The sequence below is a fragment of the Sturnira hondurensis genome, unplaced genomic scaffold (genome assembly GCF_014824575.4).
Source record: "Sturnira hondurensis isolate 20B ecotype Veracruz unplaced genomic scaffold, ASM1482457v3 Scaffold0013559, whole genome shotgun sequence".
Lineage (NCBI taxonomy): Eukaryota > Metazoa > Chordata > Mammalia > Chiroptera > Phyllostomidae > Sturnira > Sturnira hondurensis.
Genome location: NW_028086190.1, coordinates 6,361,441 through 6,378,644, shown reverse-complemented (window position 1 = coordinate 6,378,644; position 17,204 = coordinate 6,361,441). Strand labels below are relative to the sequence as shown.

The 17,204-nt window shown below is 35.6% G+C and overlaps 1 protein-coding gene and 1 long non-coding RNA gene across 9 annotated transcripts in view; one reads left to right on the top strand and one right to left on the bottom strand.

Moving 5' to 3' along the window:
- NFIB (nuclear factor I B) overlaps positions 1-17,204 on the bottom strand; it is a 235,151-nt gene that overhangs the window by 195,346 nt on the left and 22,601 nt on the right. The gene's annotated exons all lie outside the window — the stretch shown is intronic.
- On the top strand, positions 9,012-10,884 carry LOC118998030 (uncharacterized). Its single transcript, XR_005068793.1, has 2 exons — positions 9,012-9,750; positions 9,781-10,884. It is a non-coding gene; the product is annotated as an uncharacterized LOC118998030 (long non-coding RNA).

Below are 17,204 nucleotides of genomic sequence, written 5' to 3'. Positions count from 1 at the left end.
ACCTGACCTGTTTTCTCTATCCAATACCGAAATATGCACAAAAAATCCAAAACTGTACATTGTTAAGCCAAATATCATAAATATCTACAGCTTCCTAAAGGAGAAGCAAATATTTTACTGCCTACAAGCATCTTACATGCACTTAAAGTAAAACAGACAAGAAATTATAAGGGTGACTGAGAGTTTTATATGTTTGAAAAGAATTTCTGCTATACTAATGCCAATGTTCACTTTATATCATATGAAACCCATATGAAGTGAACTCACGTAGGTGAAAGAATGATTTTCTACATAATTCATCTCTTGTTCCATGGTTCAATACCAAATATCCTTCAGTTACATCTTCCAAACTATGGGTTCAAATACATACTATTTCAAAAGTAAACATTCTCTTTTCTATTTTTATATCACTGAGATCAATAAAAATATAAGAAGGCTTTCTTATCATTTTTCTGGCCGTTACTATTACACTGCAATATTTCATATATAAAACAATTTATGGTGATCTATAGATTGTACCTCTTTTTTTCATAATATATAAGGTGAGCCAAAATGGGAAATGACATCTATCTTTCTAGAAATATCACTTTCACCCTCTCCAATAACTGCAAGAACAGCAAAGAAAACAAAAGAAACAGAACAAAAGTCTGCATTGTGGTTGCTCACTTGAACCACGCCAATGCACACTCAAAAGATTAATCAAAGGCTTGATGGCTGTTAACAGTTCAACATGGTTCCCATAATTATCCAATTAAACATATAATGCAAATAGTAGAAGTCTTATGGGTTCCATAGAGCATGAATATCAGGCTGCTTCAGAAAACTATTAACTGTGATGTACTGTCTGCTGAGTCAGAAGGAAGTGAGAGGAGGAGCACATTTGCAGAGGAAGGAGAGCAGAAGGAAAATAGAGTGGGGAGACACGTAGCTCAGCCACTCTCTATGTGGTCATATAAACACAACAGACAGTGGTAAAATCCAGAAAACAAAGTTTAAGTAACAATTATTGTAAAACCAAAAGAATGCAAAGCAATGACTTTACCCTGTAATTCCTACTGGCTGCACTCTACCCACAGCATACTTCAACCACACTTTTCTAGCTCACTGCTAAGTTAGAAACATGGATGTAATTACAGTTGTTGGCTTTTGACTCTGTCTATAAACCATGCAGAGATAAACTGCTATTAGTGAACATACCAACTCCATATAATTGTGTTTTGACATTATAGGTAAAAACAATGAGAAGGAAAACTAACCACAGCAATTATAAACAGCATGCTCAAGGGCACGTCAGGTCACTTCTGACCTTGACTAAACTGTTGGAATCCCTAAGCTGCATTTTCACACGTTCAGATGCACACACACGCACACACAGGAACACCCCACACCTGTCTTTTTCAGGGAAATGAATTTAGTGAACATAAAAACTACTGAGTTATATATTTGTAAATACCTCAAGGAATATAAAATATGTGCTATATGGTCAAATATCTGCACTTAAAACTCTTATTATATTTTAAAAAGCCAAATGCAGATTTAAAATTTTTTTCTGCTAAGTGTTTATTCTAAAAATATTCTGTTTTGCAACTGTATCTACTCAGGGGAAAAAGGAATAAGAAAATCTGATTCAGTAGCAGTATCGAAACTCCTGCTACTGTATAAGTTGGGTTTAGACTGAGTTATTCAGAGAGTAATTTTTAAATGTTTAAGCCATCTTACCCTAATAGCATTTCTCAATAATTATTCAACTATTTACCTCATTTTATTGGCTACAGACAGAACTATTAGATCCATTTTTCTTCTTTTCATAATTGCAAGTTTTCCCTTCCCCCCACCAAAGTAGTAACAAATGGCATCAAGAGGGCAATAAATATTTAATAAATTACTTAAGCGTGATACTCTGGAATAAATGCAGCATTCTTTTCAACGGCATTTCTTCTGAAGTGCAAATGACTTGTACAATCAACAACAATATAAATGGGAAAATTAAAATAATTTTATACCATATGCAGTGGCCCATTTTGCAGGGTCCAACTGATATGTAATGTGATTTACTTTATGAGACTATTCATAAAAATGGCAAAATATAAACATGATCTTTAAATGTGTCAATGCCATTAAAATACTCTCGTATACTGTGTATTTCTTAAAAGTGTACCTAGTTGTTTTTTTAATGTACTTTCTTATTTGATCTTCTCAGTAAGCTGATCAGGAATGCAAAATATTTGCTTTTTTTTTTTTTTTGGTAACAGATCAGGAAACAGTTCCCTGAAGGTGGGGCAACTTGCCCAAAACAACGGAACTAATGCAGGCAAAGGCAGCCAGGTGAGCAAGCTTCTTGTGCAAGGCTCCAGAGCCTGAATACTGGGGTTCAAATCCCCAGCGCTCCTCTTACCCACTGCTGTAGAAACCTAGAAACTATAGTAACAGCTTCCACATCAGGTGGTTGTGAGGACTAAATGGCACATGCCACGTAAAGCACTTAACAACACAGTGCCTGGCATACAGTGAGTACTTAATAAACATCAGATGTGGTGATTGTTGTATTGTTACCGCTATCTCAAAGCTGGCTAAAGCAATTCTGACAGGGTTAAAAGGTTAAATAAATAACCATATAAATATCAAGAGAGATATCTTAAGATATCAATATCCAGAGATTAAAGTTTGACACACATTCTAAAGGAAAACTGACATAACTAGGTATCACTGAAATTCTTGACTCGAAGGTCTCAGGGAATGAATTGCACTGGCTGTTCAATGTTTTTTAACAAAATACTCATTGATTTATGTCTCCTTGCAATTCATTGGACACAGGTTTAAGGAATTTAGATTAAATTGAGAAAAAACTATACAAATTAAAACTGGTAAAATGGCAACAGTGCACAAGTGTCTGCCCACTTTATCTGGGGATCAAAGTTCCCCTGTTTTAACTGCCACATTCCAGCCTGGACAGAATAGTTTCTGTGTAACTAACTGGCAAGTCTAACATTTTGACTGAAAGTTCACAGTTAAGAGCTTTAACATAATGTCTCTGAGGACAATGGGCTCCTCATTCAGGGCACGAGCAACCCTGATGGTGGGCAGGGCCCCACGGACTCAAGTTGATTCAGCCTGGGCCTTCACTGTTCTCTTTATAAAACATCACTGAGAGGAAATGGAAGGAATGGGAAGACAAGAGTCACCACACTCATGTTTGGGGCAAATACAGAAAGTCAGTATGTTTCGCAGGTGCGTGCTGGCACCCAGAAACTCCAGAGGATGCTCTGTCAGGGCTGCCCACTGAGGGTCAGAACAGGGTCCGTGTGACAGAACGAGGCACATCTGGGCAGGGAGAAAGAAAAAATATTTACACTAAACAGAAAAAAGAAGTCATGCGATTATTTCTTCCTTTAGGGAAAACCACACTGAGATTTGGTGACAGTTTTTTAACTATGCTTCACAGGCATATAGTATTATAAAATGTAAGTGACAGCCCCTCCAAAAAACTGTTTTACTTAGAAAAGACTGAAGAACAAGTTTTCTGGTGGAGATGTAGCAGTGAAACTGGGAATATGAGTGAGAAGGGACAGTCACGGGTTCCTATTTTAGCTCTATCACTTACTAGCTATCTGACTAGGCATCTACTCAACATATCTAAGCTCAATATCTGAAACTAGCAAATGATGACAATTCCTACTTCCCTGGGTAACTACATTGGTTACATTAGGCACATAAGATATTCTCAGCATGCTGCAGTTATTTTTATTATGATTACCAATTACTGTTACCATAAAAACAAATCAGTAATAACAAGGATCTCTGCATTTCTGAACAGAAATGGGAATCATTTTTGGATCTTTCCATCACATTATCTTTCTCATTAACATTCACTGTCTTATAAAGACAAGGAATTTCCTCTAAGAAGGAAATCTATCCACCGAACCAAAAAGTGAATAAAACATATAGGAAGAGGGAGTAGGGGAGTTTCTATCCTGTAAACCACAGAATGATTTACAAATTTCATAGTCTATGACCTAAATAATCCACAAAGCAAGAATCCAAAATTCAGAAATAGTTTTGACTCTGTTTAGAAAAATTTAACAAAGAAATTATTAGGAAGATCAAAATATATGTCCTTTTTCCATGTATCTCTGCTGTCACCATAGAAAGAACCCAGAGCACATTTACTTAGTTGTAAGCAGATGTCAATAAACATGAGAAAATATCCCAATGTTTCTAACAAGTAAGAAGAAAAAATACTCTAAGACTTGTAAGAAGAACCATTAACTTAGCATGGTATGAGTGAAATAAGAAGAATTTACCGAAAATCAATCACAAAAGCCATAAGCCTTTGAGGTGAAGAGCTGAATTAGTACCCATGGGACCTACTTCCTCCTCTCTTTAAAGCTGTTTCAGTTTTCCTATGTGTTCTTTGTAGTCTATACAATAGACACATCCAATTTCAGGGTCTCATCCAAAAGCACATGGAATAAGAGGACACAATGGATGAGAAAGAATGATTAGTTTAGGAGAAAAGGTTAACTCAGAAATCACTAAAACTTTACTCTGTATATCAGAATTAATAAATCAAAATCGAAAGAAGCCACTTACAAATGAAAGATAAAACATATGATCACTTTAATCCTTTTTAAAATGTATAACTAAGTTAAAGTGAGCTTATTTTTCAATATACAGAGATTATCCCTTACTAGATAACATTTTTTGTTCCTTCTACTTCAATGTGGATGGAGTAACTTAAGCACCTAGAATTAGGGTTAAGGAAGAGCTCCAGAGAGAAATTTGGACTCAGTCACTTCACTAGCTCAGCAATTGAGTTCTCAGTCATAAAAGACTCAAAACGACACCTAACATATAGTAAGTGCTCACTAAACATTAGGTGGACAACTACATACTCACAAGCATTGTGGAAAAATTACTTTGACCCAGAAAAATCTTACCCCCATCTTCTCAAATTATCTACTGAGCATCAGGTTAGTTTGAAAGGTCTTTTCCAAGTCATTAACTCATTTAGTCCTACAAAATGCTTTTAAGATTAGTATAATCTCCATTTACACAGAAGGAACAGAGCCTAAGGGACTGAAAGTCATACAGCTAAAAACGACTTAAAAAAAAAAAGGTTTCAGACTCAGTATTCCTGTATGACACTGTTTTCATGGCTCCTTCCAGCAAGATCCCACTCCCTGAGCTCCTAGTCGCTCTTCCAGCGATAGTCATCCAGAAGACTGACATGTTATAATTGCAAAACTTGCAATGCAGCTACTGACACCTTGAGGAGCTGGAGAAATCATTAGATGTACCCCCAATGCCACAGTCCATTCTTTGATTAACTGCAATCATCATCACGAAGCCCAATGGGTACTCACTATTCTCCAAGCTTCACTACAGTTCTTGGTTTTCTCACTCCTGCATGGTATGCTGCTACCGCTGCTCAGAGCTCATAGAGAAATGGCCCCAGTTAGGAGCAAGGCCAGAGGTTCAGAAAGGCATCCTGACAAGCTTCCAAGTTCCTGCAAGAGAAGCTACATACTCCAAGATGCCACAGTGCATGCTTGTTATTACCATAAGTACCCTACAAAAATATTTTTAGCATACAGATGAAAAGAATCATATTTGTTCACCAGAATAATCCATTCTGTCTCACTGTTTTCTCAAAAACTGTCACAAGTTTTCATAAGTCATTTCCTTCAAATGATGTTTATACAATCAAGATCATTACTCTTTTCACAAAGTATTTATTATCTAATGGAAATGCTTTTCAGTTAGGAAGAAAAGAATAAGCATCAGATGATTCATTTTCAATTGTCTTCTCCTACTCTAAAGTGACTAAGATGTCTGTCTTCTCTACATTGTAACTCCAGTACCCAGCACTGTACCTGATGGATAGTAACTACTCAGTGAATACTTGAGTAACTAAACAACGGGTTTGCAGATAGAAAAATGGCTTTAAAATGCCATCATAAAATGGCAAACTGAGAAAGATATCTTTTTAAATTTCAGTAACCATAACCTAGCTATATCTGCACATCAGAATGAACAGTTAACTACACAATCAACACTGTACATTCCCTCATGGGAAATAAAATGAAGTATGAAAAAAACAGAAAAGCTGGTCCCTGTCTAAGAACATATATTCACTTTTTAGTTGTCTGAGGAGTAGGGAAAGTATAGAGGAACTGAGAACTTCACACACTAGATTCCATTCTATCTTCAGGAGATGGGCCTGGTAATCTTTAAAGTTGAAAGTTACTTTAAAAGAGCTACAACATAGGTCTATGGCCAAAGAATGACCATAGTTTTTATTTTGTGGTTTTTTCTCTATCCATAAGGAAATAGGTATCATTTACAAAGAGCAAATTACATTAGGAAAATTCAATATATAAAGCTGAGGGTAATTTTTTGTTGGGCGTGTCATCAAATCACTAACTGCTTTCAGTAACAAAAGCATAAATTCACATCAGATCAGATACTTCAGTGTCAGAAAGAAACACACCTCATTACACTGAAACAATTCACTTTTTCTACTGAGTTTGAGAGCCACACTTAATTTTTAAAATGGTAATAGTGATATAAACTGGACATGAAATTTGAATTCCCAGAGGATCATGGTTCGATTCCCAGTCAGGGCACATGCCTGGGTTGCAGGCCAGTTCCCTGCAGGCCAACTCCCAGCAGGGGACGCACAAAATGCAACCATACATTGATGTTTCTCTCCCTCTCCCCTTCCCCTCTAAAGATAAATAAATAAATAAACCCTTTAAAAAAATAAATTTGAATTCATACTTTCGAAATAAAATATTTTCACACAATATCCTGCTTTCTAGACTTTTTAAAACTGCCCATAGAATTATCTTCTCTATTCTACAATATGTAAAACAAATTATTAGATGTATGATATATGGCAAATATATACTTGAAATTATAATTATAAATAAAATACTAGAATTAATAAAAAGATACTATATGAAATATTTTAAAACTATATATATATATGTATATATATATATATAGCATTACACTGGAATCTAAGAGCTAAACTATACATAAGAATAATTTAGGTATTAAAACACAATGTACTACCATATTTTAAGAGGAAGAGATTCATCAATCAAAGCCACTTAATATTGAGAATTTTAGCATCTGGATTAATGCTTCCTATTATAGTCTTCTTTTATTAACAATTGTTTAACAAAACACCAGATGAAATTAGAAGTACCAAATATCTTATTGCCAAATAGAGTTAATCTGTATGAGGTAGATTCTTGGTTATCTGTTTCACTTCATTTTGTTTTTGCTCTATAACCCCTGAGATAAGCCCGCTCGAGACTCCCCTCCTCTCTGTGACCTTTCCATCACAGTCCCCCGGGGTCTCCTCCCAGGGAGCTCCGCAAATCCAACCAGGATAGCAGTTGGCGGGACTGTTAGTTATATTTGTTCCACTAGTTTTGCAAGTTTTCTTTCTCATAAATATTGCAAGTGGCCACTGTCCTCTGTTGTCTACTTGTAAATTATTTGAAAGAGGCCATCTATATTTTCACTATTTTTCCCTAATTCCTTAAAATATTACGAGTGCTCATTACAGAGTGACTACTCAATAAATGCATTTCTCAACCATTTTCCACCTTTATCCTGAGTGTTATATATTTTCATTGAAAGACATGTTTTAATAAGTACTATATGTCTACTTCCTTGACTACACAAAGTATGTGGCCTCACAGCAATCACATACAAATATAAAAAGTTAATATACCATATATATGTGTATACACACACATACTTTAGGAAAACAAAATGACTGATAAAATGAATAATAACAAGGCAAAGGTTGTTATTCAGTGACCATTGAGAAAATTGGCTTAGCCCCCAAAATTCAGGCACTTAAAAGTATTTTATATCACCAATACTAATAATTTTAAAATTTTGTGACATATTTTTAATAAATAGACTAAACAGTCAAAACTGTTCTTCAGAGAGTAATCTTACAGTAAATACGGAGATATCTCTTCCAAGCATTTTTGGGGACTATAATTCAGTGCTGTTGGAGATATAAAGGAGAAAAAACATAAACTACCCCTCAAGCTCATAAAAAGGTTTGGAATTTTAAAGTCTTGGTTTCCTGCATAAATACCATGACCTCAAGTAGTCCCTGTTAGACAACAGTTATGGGTACGTTCTGTTTTGTTTCCGATTATATTCATGTCTGGAATTTCTTTATAACCCAAATGAAAGATGGACAGTAATAAAGTATGCTTTTGAAAAATGAACAGTAATAAAATACACTGCTGAGAAGAAATTTATATAGGAATCCACCATCTTTATGCTCCTAGAAAAGGATATTTCTTTAAGTCACCTAGAAATACTGAAATAAGCACTATTATTTGCTGTGGTTTATATCACTTGCTCCTTTAAGGATATATTTGAGACATTCCATAGCTACAACACTGTATTTTAAATTTTGCTATATTAATATTTTTCTCCCCACTTCTGGCAGAGTGATGTCCCTAACTCAATGTTCTGCCCCACAAAAGAGAGCTCAAGTCTTCCAGATCCTTGCTCAGCACAGGTGGTAAACATTCCATGAACAAACAGTACTCATGGCCTACAACGCATGGGCCCTGCCCTGACTGCTGACCAAGAGTCGCATCCATCACTGAAAACATCTTACAGAGTACGTAGACTACGACAGGCATGGTGTCAAGCACCTCAAAAGCACTTTCTCACTTCACCCTCACAACAGCCAACTGTAGTCAATGCCCCCTGGAGAGCTCAGAAAAACAAATCTTAGAAGTTATAATGAATTTACATCACATAAATGAGTAATAGGTAAATGAACATTTGCATCTGTAACTGGTTCCAGAATAATCTCTATTGCTAATATGGGTATTATATTTCATATGGTCTTATTGAGATGAAAATGGCATGTTCTTACACCAGTAGAGATACAAAAGAAAACAAAACAAGTATTGTTAAGAAGCAGATTTTCCCATTTGAGGAGCTTCCCTTGTATTACCTTAATAACACTCATCTGATTTGCTCCTAATGTTCTATACCATTTAAATAATTTATACTCATGCATTCCACAAATATACATCATCTCTACTACAGCATGCTCCCACGTCATCTCCATTGATCTTGGTGTCATCCACTTGCCCAATACCCATAATTGATTCATCCATTTCCCATCCACAATGGTGCCTTTTAACACGCTTTCAAACTTTCCCAAATTTAAATGATCAAACCAGAAATTAGCTACTGAAAGTAGTTGATATGAAATTTCTTCTAATACTGATCATCTCCACTTTAACTTAATCCCTGATGCATTCAAGTATGTCTTGATATACACACACACATTGCAGGACATTGATAAAACATAATTTACAAATAAATCTTTAATGTTATAAAATAATTCTTACCTCAACAAAAGAATCCATTTAAAGTGTGCTTTTGGAATTGAATTCCCCTTCTGAATTTAATATGTTTTGGTTTCTAAAAATTAAGCTATGAAAAAGTTCTTACATTTTTTAAAACAGCTCTTAAATAAAATAAGGTATGTGGATGTTTGTTTTAAACTCTAAAAAGAGCTTTCAAAAAAAAAACTTAGATGAGAGATATATATACCACACAAAGGAAAGTGGAGGAAAGAAAGATTAGTTAGATCATAAACTAATCTGAACACTGTAGAAATCCAAGAAATGGAACTTAAACCAACTCATTATAACCAGTTCCATCTTTCCTTTCAATAACTAACACATGGTTTGTTTGTACTTTCCATGCAATATGTAGAAAAAATAGTTTTTCTTACTACAACAAACATTAAACATGTTACTGGAAATCAGACAGGACACTTTCAATGGATCCTGTTTCCCCCACCATCGATGCCATATTAGCTGGCCACTTAAATAGTATTTTCCATCCCCTGAAGAAGAGAAAGGAGTCATTTTTATAAAGACCATGGCTACAGATTGACTTCGATAGACTATATTCTGTGAAAAGGTACAAAAGAAAACACTGGACTCGAATCAATGATCTCAGTAAATTACAAATGATAATATACGACTTTCAATCATTATTTTTTCTCTATATTCCTTTAAGTAATTGTTTGCTACTATATTCACAAAGTAATGTTTCTCATTATTTATGCCTTTTTATACCCATGCAGCAATAAAACTAACATGAGCAACCAAAGTGTCTTTGGGCCTCTCTTAGACTCAGTACCCACAGCTGCAAAGTGAGAAGGTCTCTAGGGATTCTTCTAGTTCTAAAATTATATGAGTTAAAGACCTGTTTCTTAAAAAAGAAAGCTTTTTATCTAGATTGAACAGAATGATCTGACTATTGGACTTTGAATTGAGCAACATGAGAGTCTTACTCAAGAGTCAAGTTACACATTTTCTATTTCTCTTTAATAAATAAATGTATTAAAACCCCATATTTAATAAGAGGATATTAAGCTTCATTAAACATTGCTTAATATGTAGGGCACTGCCCCTCTGCCAAGGTAACCAGAAGCCAAATACCTAAGACACCAAAGCTAAGAGGGTAGTAGAAGTCCTCAAGCCAATTTCCTCACCTGACAGATAAAGAAACTGAGTCACTGAGAGGCCCAAAGTCACCCAGGTACTTGCAAACAGTAGTAAGGCTACCAATTTTCTTCTCTTCCTCTTCAGCATGCTGCTTCAATCACTGTGTGGCACAGAGCGAAACTACATCAGTAAACAAAGGAACAGAAGAAGGTAATTCCATTACTGAGTCACTAAATAATTTAGAGCCTAATTTTTCTTTTTTCTCTTTAAGGCAAAGACCTTATGTTCAGAAACTTACAGTTCAAAGTACATTAAGTAAAACCATGTCCATATGCAGATATAGCGTCTCCCACATGCATCTTAAGAAAATAGCAAACAAAAAAAAAATTTATCATCAGCCCCGAGAAAACAAAAACTGAAATTAAAAAAAAAGAGTAGAGTAAATCTAAATTGTATATTTTCATTCCTTCTAAAAGGATTAAATAACAGAATTCTAAATGGTTTGTTTGTACTTTCCATGCAATATGTAGATTAAGCATGAAATTCTGTTTGGGACACTTTGACATCTGTTTTCAGTACATTACAATGAAATCTGGGGACTTGATACATACATTTGCTGTAATAAAACTGTCACTAATCAGTGTTTTCCAAAATATTGCCCATAACTATTACTATTCAGTAGTCTCATTTGCATGATCTAATATTGTTGCTACATCGTGTTTTTTCCTGAAAATGTGTTAGCTGGTCCCAGGCACATGGTGTAAAATGGATGCAAACCACTCAGTAATCTCAGCGCTTCCATTGTACTCTGTACATACAAATGCAGTCTGTCCTAAAATTGAACTAACACTTCATCCACAAAATATTCTCCCTATAACTGGAACACCTAACACTGAATTCTCATCAACCTCAATAAAGAGCCCACATCAAGGAGGAAACCAAGCCTCATGGGGCTTCTACAAGCAGAAAACACACACATAACCCTAACTCAGAAGTCCCTTTGACAAATCTGTTGCACGCTGCTTGATTAGTGACTGAGTAGTCTGTTCATTAACTGAAACCACTACTATGGAGCATAGAGCGAAACTAAACCAGACTTTAAAATTGTGTCTACCTTACTTTCTCTAGGATTAACAAATAAGTATCAGTGACAGGTACCAAGAAACACCAGCTCACAAGGTGTTAACACAACCTCCTGTATATTAGATTGGAAAAAATGCTTCCACTTCATATTGCATGTATCTGCTGGGTCAGGAACAAAACTTGGATCTCAGGGGAGAAGTAATTCTGAGACACCAAACACGCTATTCACCAAAAAAAAAAAAAAAAAAAAAACCTTACTGAAAACAACATGTCTACCTATTCTGACTCAAAATGAATTCCCTGTTTTATCAGCACTTGAAATCATATTCACATTGCTTAATAGTCCAATATAATTTCATTTTGTCCTCCTATGAACTCATCTTAAACCTGAAATATGTTTTTCTATACACATGTTTTATATTATACAAATGTTAGATACAAAAAGCAGATTGATTGTAGGCCCTAATGCTGCATTTGTTAGTACTAAGAAGTCATTCCAAATGTTCCAAAAGGGATTAACGTAGTATAACGAGTCTATTTAATTATGGTAAGACCAGTGATCCTCATATTACTATAAGATGCTTTTCCCTTATTTAGAGACTGAACAGATATTGTTACATGATAACTGTGAGTCTTATTCAGAAATATGAATGCTTCACCATCAGGAAATTTAAAGAAATATGTTAGCCTCTCCAGGAGGCTATGAAAGGCAACCAATATTTAAGAACCATGTACATGTTCCCATTTTAAGTCAACATCAACTTTAGATCATAAGTGTAAACAAAGCTTATCCAATGTATTACAATGACAAAATACAAAATCCTTCTGCCATCAACTGCAATAAATTTTACAAATCTTTAACGCTTTTTAATGTACTTTGTTTTACATACTAAAATATGTGCTTTTTGATTTTTGTATATCCCGTGAACAGAACAGCAACTAAACACAGGTATGTTCTCAGAAAGAAAAGGCATGACACAGATTACTAAAAATTATGTGCCAGAATCTAAACAAGCTAATCAATGTTCTGATTCTGCTTTCTGTACACCCTAGTTAGCCTTTAACTGATGAACAAACAGTGAGGTAACTTTTCCTATTAACTCCTGGCTAGAACATCTTGGTATTATTATAAAATGATTCCTGTAAGAATATGATTTTTTTTGCACTGCATCACTGAGATATCCATTTTAAAGTATTTCCCTGGTAGGGACTGTGGGTATGGGCTCATCTGTCCACTTCCCAAACCTGCTGTGCAAAGTGAGGGTGGGGAGCCTCGCACTGGCCCCCCATGGCAAGCACCATGACCAGCTCCCCAAGGACCTGGCCCGCAAGTTCCTTCATGACCACACAAATCCAACCGACCAGAGCGAAAGTCAAACACTAATCCCAAATCTAATTCGGAAAGAAAAAGTAATGTTTTAACCACTTCCCATTTTGCTTCCAATTGTTCTTAGCAAAAGCGAAATCACTTTAAGTAAGAAATACTAACTTTTTTCCCCCAGAGATCATTTAATTAATTTTCTTAACACCATAACAAGGACGAATGGGAAAGACTGATTTAAAGGAGAAAAGTTAAATGGCAATAAAATCAAAACAATCCACATAACTAATTAAACATCTTTAGTTTTCACCCAGCTGGAGGTCATTTTTAAATAAGACACTTTCGGACTTAGATCTAAGGACAGCAGCCTGCCCTCTTCAAGAACAATCCAGTCTAGTCACATCATCATCACTTCTGTCCAACTAAATCTAAAACATACGTGTAGCTCTCCCAAATGTTGGCAATTCAATTTTTTATAAATAAAAGTCCTATGCTGTTACTGGAGTACAATGAATTATAGGCCACTGCAATAAATTACTTGCTAGGACTCATTTCATTCGACACAAAAGTTGAGTTAATTACTCAGAGAGCCACTAACAAAATTATTTTATTCTTTCCCCTCAAATCCTCCTAGACTGATCAAGAAATTAATTCTCTGACAATTCTAGTATAAAGAATTGCTGAAACTTGTAGAGTAATTTCAATTTAAACAGATTTTAAAACTATACACAACTAGCCCTGGCTGGTGAGGCTCAGTGGATTGAGCGCTGGCCTGCTAACCCATCAGTTGCCAGAATGATTCCCAGTCAAGGCACACGCCTGGGTTGCTGGCCAAGTCCCCAGTAGGGGGCGCATGAGAGGCAGGCACACATTGATGTTTCTCCTTTCCCCTCTCTCTAAAAATAAATAAATACAATCTTTTAAGAAAAAAACTATACACAACTAGCTAACTTCAAGTGCTTACATTCAGAGTATTTACTCATAAATATCTATACACATTACTGTGATCAGGACTTTCAATTTCTCTTTGGAATGTCTTATCACCCAAAATACATAACAACTAATTGATGACCTCTTGCTTCAATGCCCAATCACTCCCTATCTTCACTATTGGGTAGTTCCTCTGGAAGTCTACATTATGTTTTGTTCCTCTATAGAGAGTAATAATGGTTTATTATTAACATTATTTTTTACTTACATTAATTATTTCATGTAATCCCAAAACAGCCCTGTGAAGTAGGCATTTTAGCCCCCATTTTACAAAATGGAAAAGCACTTGCAGGTTAAGTGACTTGATCAAGCTCTCAAAGCTGATAAAGGGCAGAACCAAGACTAGATCTCAAAATGCCAGGCTCATGCACTTTATCTACGGTCTCCAAAAACTAAAAAGCAGGAAGAAGGAAGATCTGCTCAACTCCCAACGTAATCCAAAATTCAGAGGCTGAAACACAGTACTTTAAATTACATGTTATTTACTCCTCCATCTCTGAATGAACCATCCTTCTTGGGTAATTCCTACAAGCTCTAAGCCCTACCTCTCTCTCTGTTTCCCGAACTTCACTTCTCCTCTTCAACTCTGAACCCACACAAGCATGCACACGCCAATGACCCATGCTCCAGGAACTCAACCTCTTTAACGCAACAGCTGAGATACATTCTGAATTCTTTCAATGGAAGTACTCAGGCAGACTTCTGGAAGAGTTCATAGGCTTTTTTTTCAATCCTCAGGGGCTGGTTGCTGTTCCTGTACCACAGCCCCACTGCATATGATCCATTAGGCCACTAACCACATCCAAACCTGTCTCTGATTGGCTCTACCACTGAGAAGGCCAGTGAATAAGAAAGGCAAGAGGAATGTTCTAGAGAAACAAAATGAGAAAATCAATCAGTCTAGATTGATTTTTGTAGGGGAGGAGAGAGAAACTGAGGCTACTAACTACAATCAGATCCAGTGCATTTCATTCACCCTTTCTCCTGAGAACTGTAGGATGCTGGGTTATCAGTATCATTAATGCTGAAAAGCACTGGAAGTCCTTGATCTTGTGGACATTCCTGGGGGAAAACAGTTTAAAACAACCAAAAGAAAAGAGAAAGAGAAAGAAGAAAATCCATCTCACCCTCCATTTCAGATACTTTTTAAATGGGAATAGAAAAATCTAGCGCTTTCCTCCAAGGTCCCAGTGCCTGCACCACGTGGCCTCTCATCTGTCAGTGTTTCCACACACATGCATAAACAGTATGTGACACACCAGTAAGGAAATGCACATTCTAACTTAAACTTCCTTTTTTCCCTCTAATAATTTAAAAATAAAATCTAACAGCTTGGAATTTAAATATTTAACCTGGCAAATATAGGAAAAATCATGAACTACAATGTCAGATTTGGCAATGAAAAATTTGGTAGGATAAAAATATCTGTTTTAACATTTTAGAAGGCATTTCCAATACTTTAAAAATAAAACTATTTCATTGCTTCAGAAGAGAACAGATATAAAATTCTCTATTTTTGCATATGAGGTCTTCATAGAGAATGGAAAAAACATTTTTTATATTCATTAAAATAAATATTTAATTTCTTATACTGGCAAAAATCTCCACAGCAATAAAATTTCAAATTTACTGATGGTTCACTATGCCATAAAATTTAGCTATTTAAGTCACAAAGAATAAGCGTCCACTAAAATTATGTTATAAGAGAGCATATGTAAAGTTATAACATCACTCTCATTTTTTAAAATTGTCTTAGTCCTAAGTGTTGAGTATACAGCTTTTTCCAATACTGGACAAAGATTTGTAGGGTGAAGTTTAAAAGTCAGTCATTGGACTTACACATTGGTAACCAAAAGCATAACTAAGTTTACCACTTTTACCCTCTATAATAACTAAGATATTTTTATTGTAACAGCTGAAAATGTTGAAAAGTAATTATTAAGGAAGCCATAAATATAAAAAGCTAAAAAGTTGACCTCAGAAGAGTGGGGAAAAGGAAATGGTGGTATGCATCATCATAAAACACAGAAACTGAAAACCTAAGCAGAAGAAATCCACATGCCTCCCAATGCCAGACCACCCCCGACCTCCCGTAGCCAGGAGGGCTGCACATTTGTCCCCGTCACTGTCAGCAAACAAAGGAAAGTCACTTCTGCAGCCAGGCCATGGCAAACCGAAGACGGGGCTGCTGCAGAGAGTCGCCTTGAATCCACTGGGGTGTCGAGGCAGGGCTGGGGCTTTTTGTCAGCTCTTACCATAAAAGAATAAGAGGAAACAGTGGCATTACTACACAATAGAAAGGTCAAACAGCTTGCAGCCATTTCATGACCCAGACAAGTCAAGGTCAAAGGATTCAGGTAGCAACTTAGCCAGGGCATAAGTTACAGCACAAATGAATTGTTTTAACACATCAGCTTTGGTCAATTAAACCTAACAAGGCAAGTTGCATCACGTAGCAGGGTTCCTGACACCAAGGCCAGAAGCTGAGACCGACCTCATAAAACAAGGCTTTTAACATAGCATAGCAAATTTAAGGTAATCCATCCAGAAACTGCAGATGTCAGAATAATAAAATACAAGTTTTCCTAAGCAGGAACATTTTTCACACTTCCAAATTCACTAACAGAGGGGTATAGACTTCATATTGACATACTTGTATTATTAACATAGACATAAATGCAATCCCCCACTCATGTGAATTACAGAATATACCCTATTTCAAACACCTTTCTTAACATTTGTGCTCATGATTACATTTTTGTCCTAAAGTCTACCATTCCCTGTTAACAGCAATGTATTTCTCCATGTATGTTTTTAATGTCAGTTTTGAAAAATCATGTTTTGAGAAAGTCTTCACCTTCATTCACATATTTGTATCAGGATATTAACTGATGCCTGTTAAAGGCTTCTGTGTGACTTTGTGGGAGATATGTGTATTGTAAAATTCATAAAATACTATTTGTTGCATTTTCTATTTTGAAGCTAACCATAATTTCAATACTATATATATTTAAATATTTTTTCCAAAGGCAATTCTGATTTTTTTGCACTTGCTTAAACAAATCCCATTTTTGACCAATTTGTGCTTCCTCCATAACTTACTACATGTTCTGAAATGCCTTAAAATTCTGAAAATATACAACCTCCAGGCAACTCTCAGCCAGTAAAATTACTTCATCCATCACCCCATAGTTTCAATTATATAGTCCTTATTCAGAGTTCTTTAATTTGTCTGTGATTCATCAGCGCTGTCCTGTTTAAACTATCATCATAAACAGAGGATATGTGTA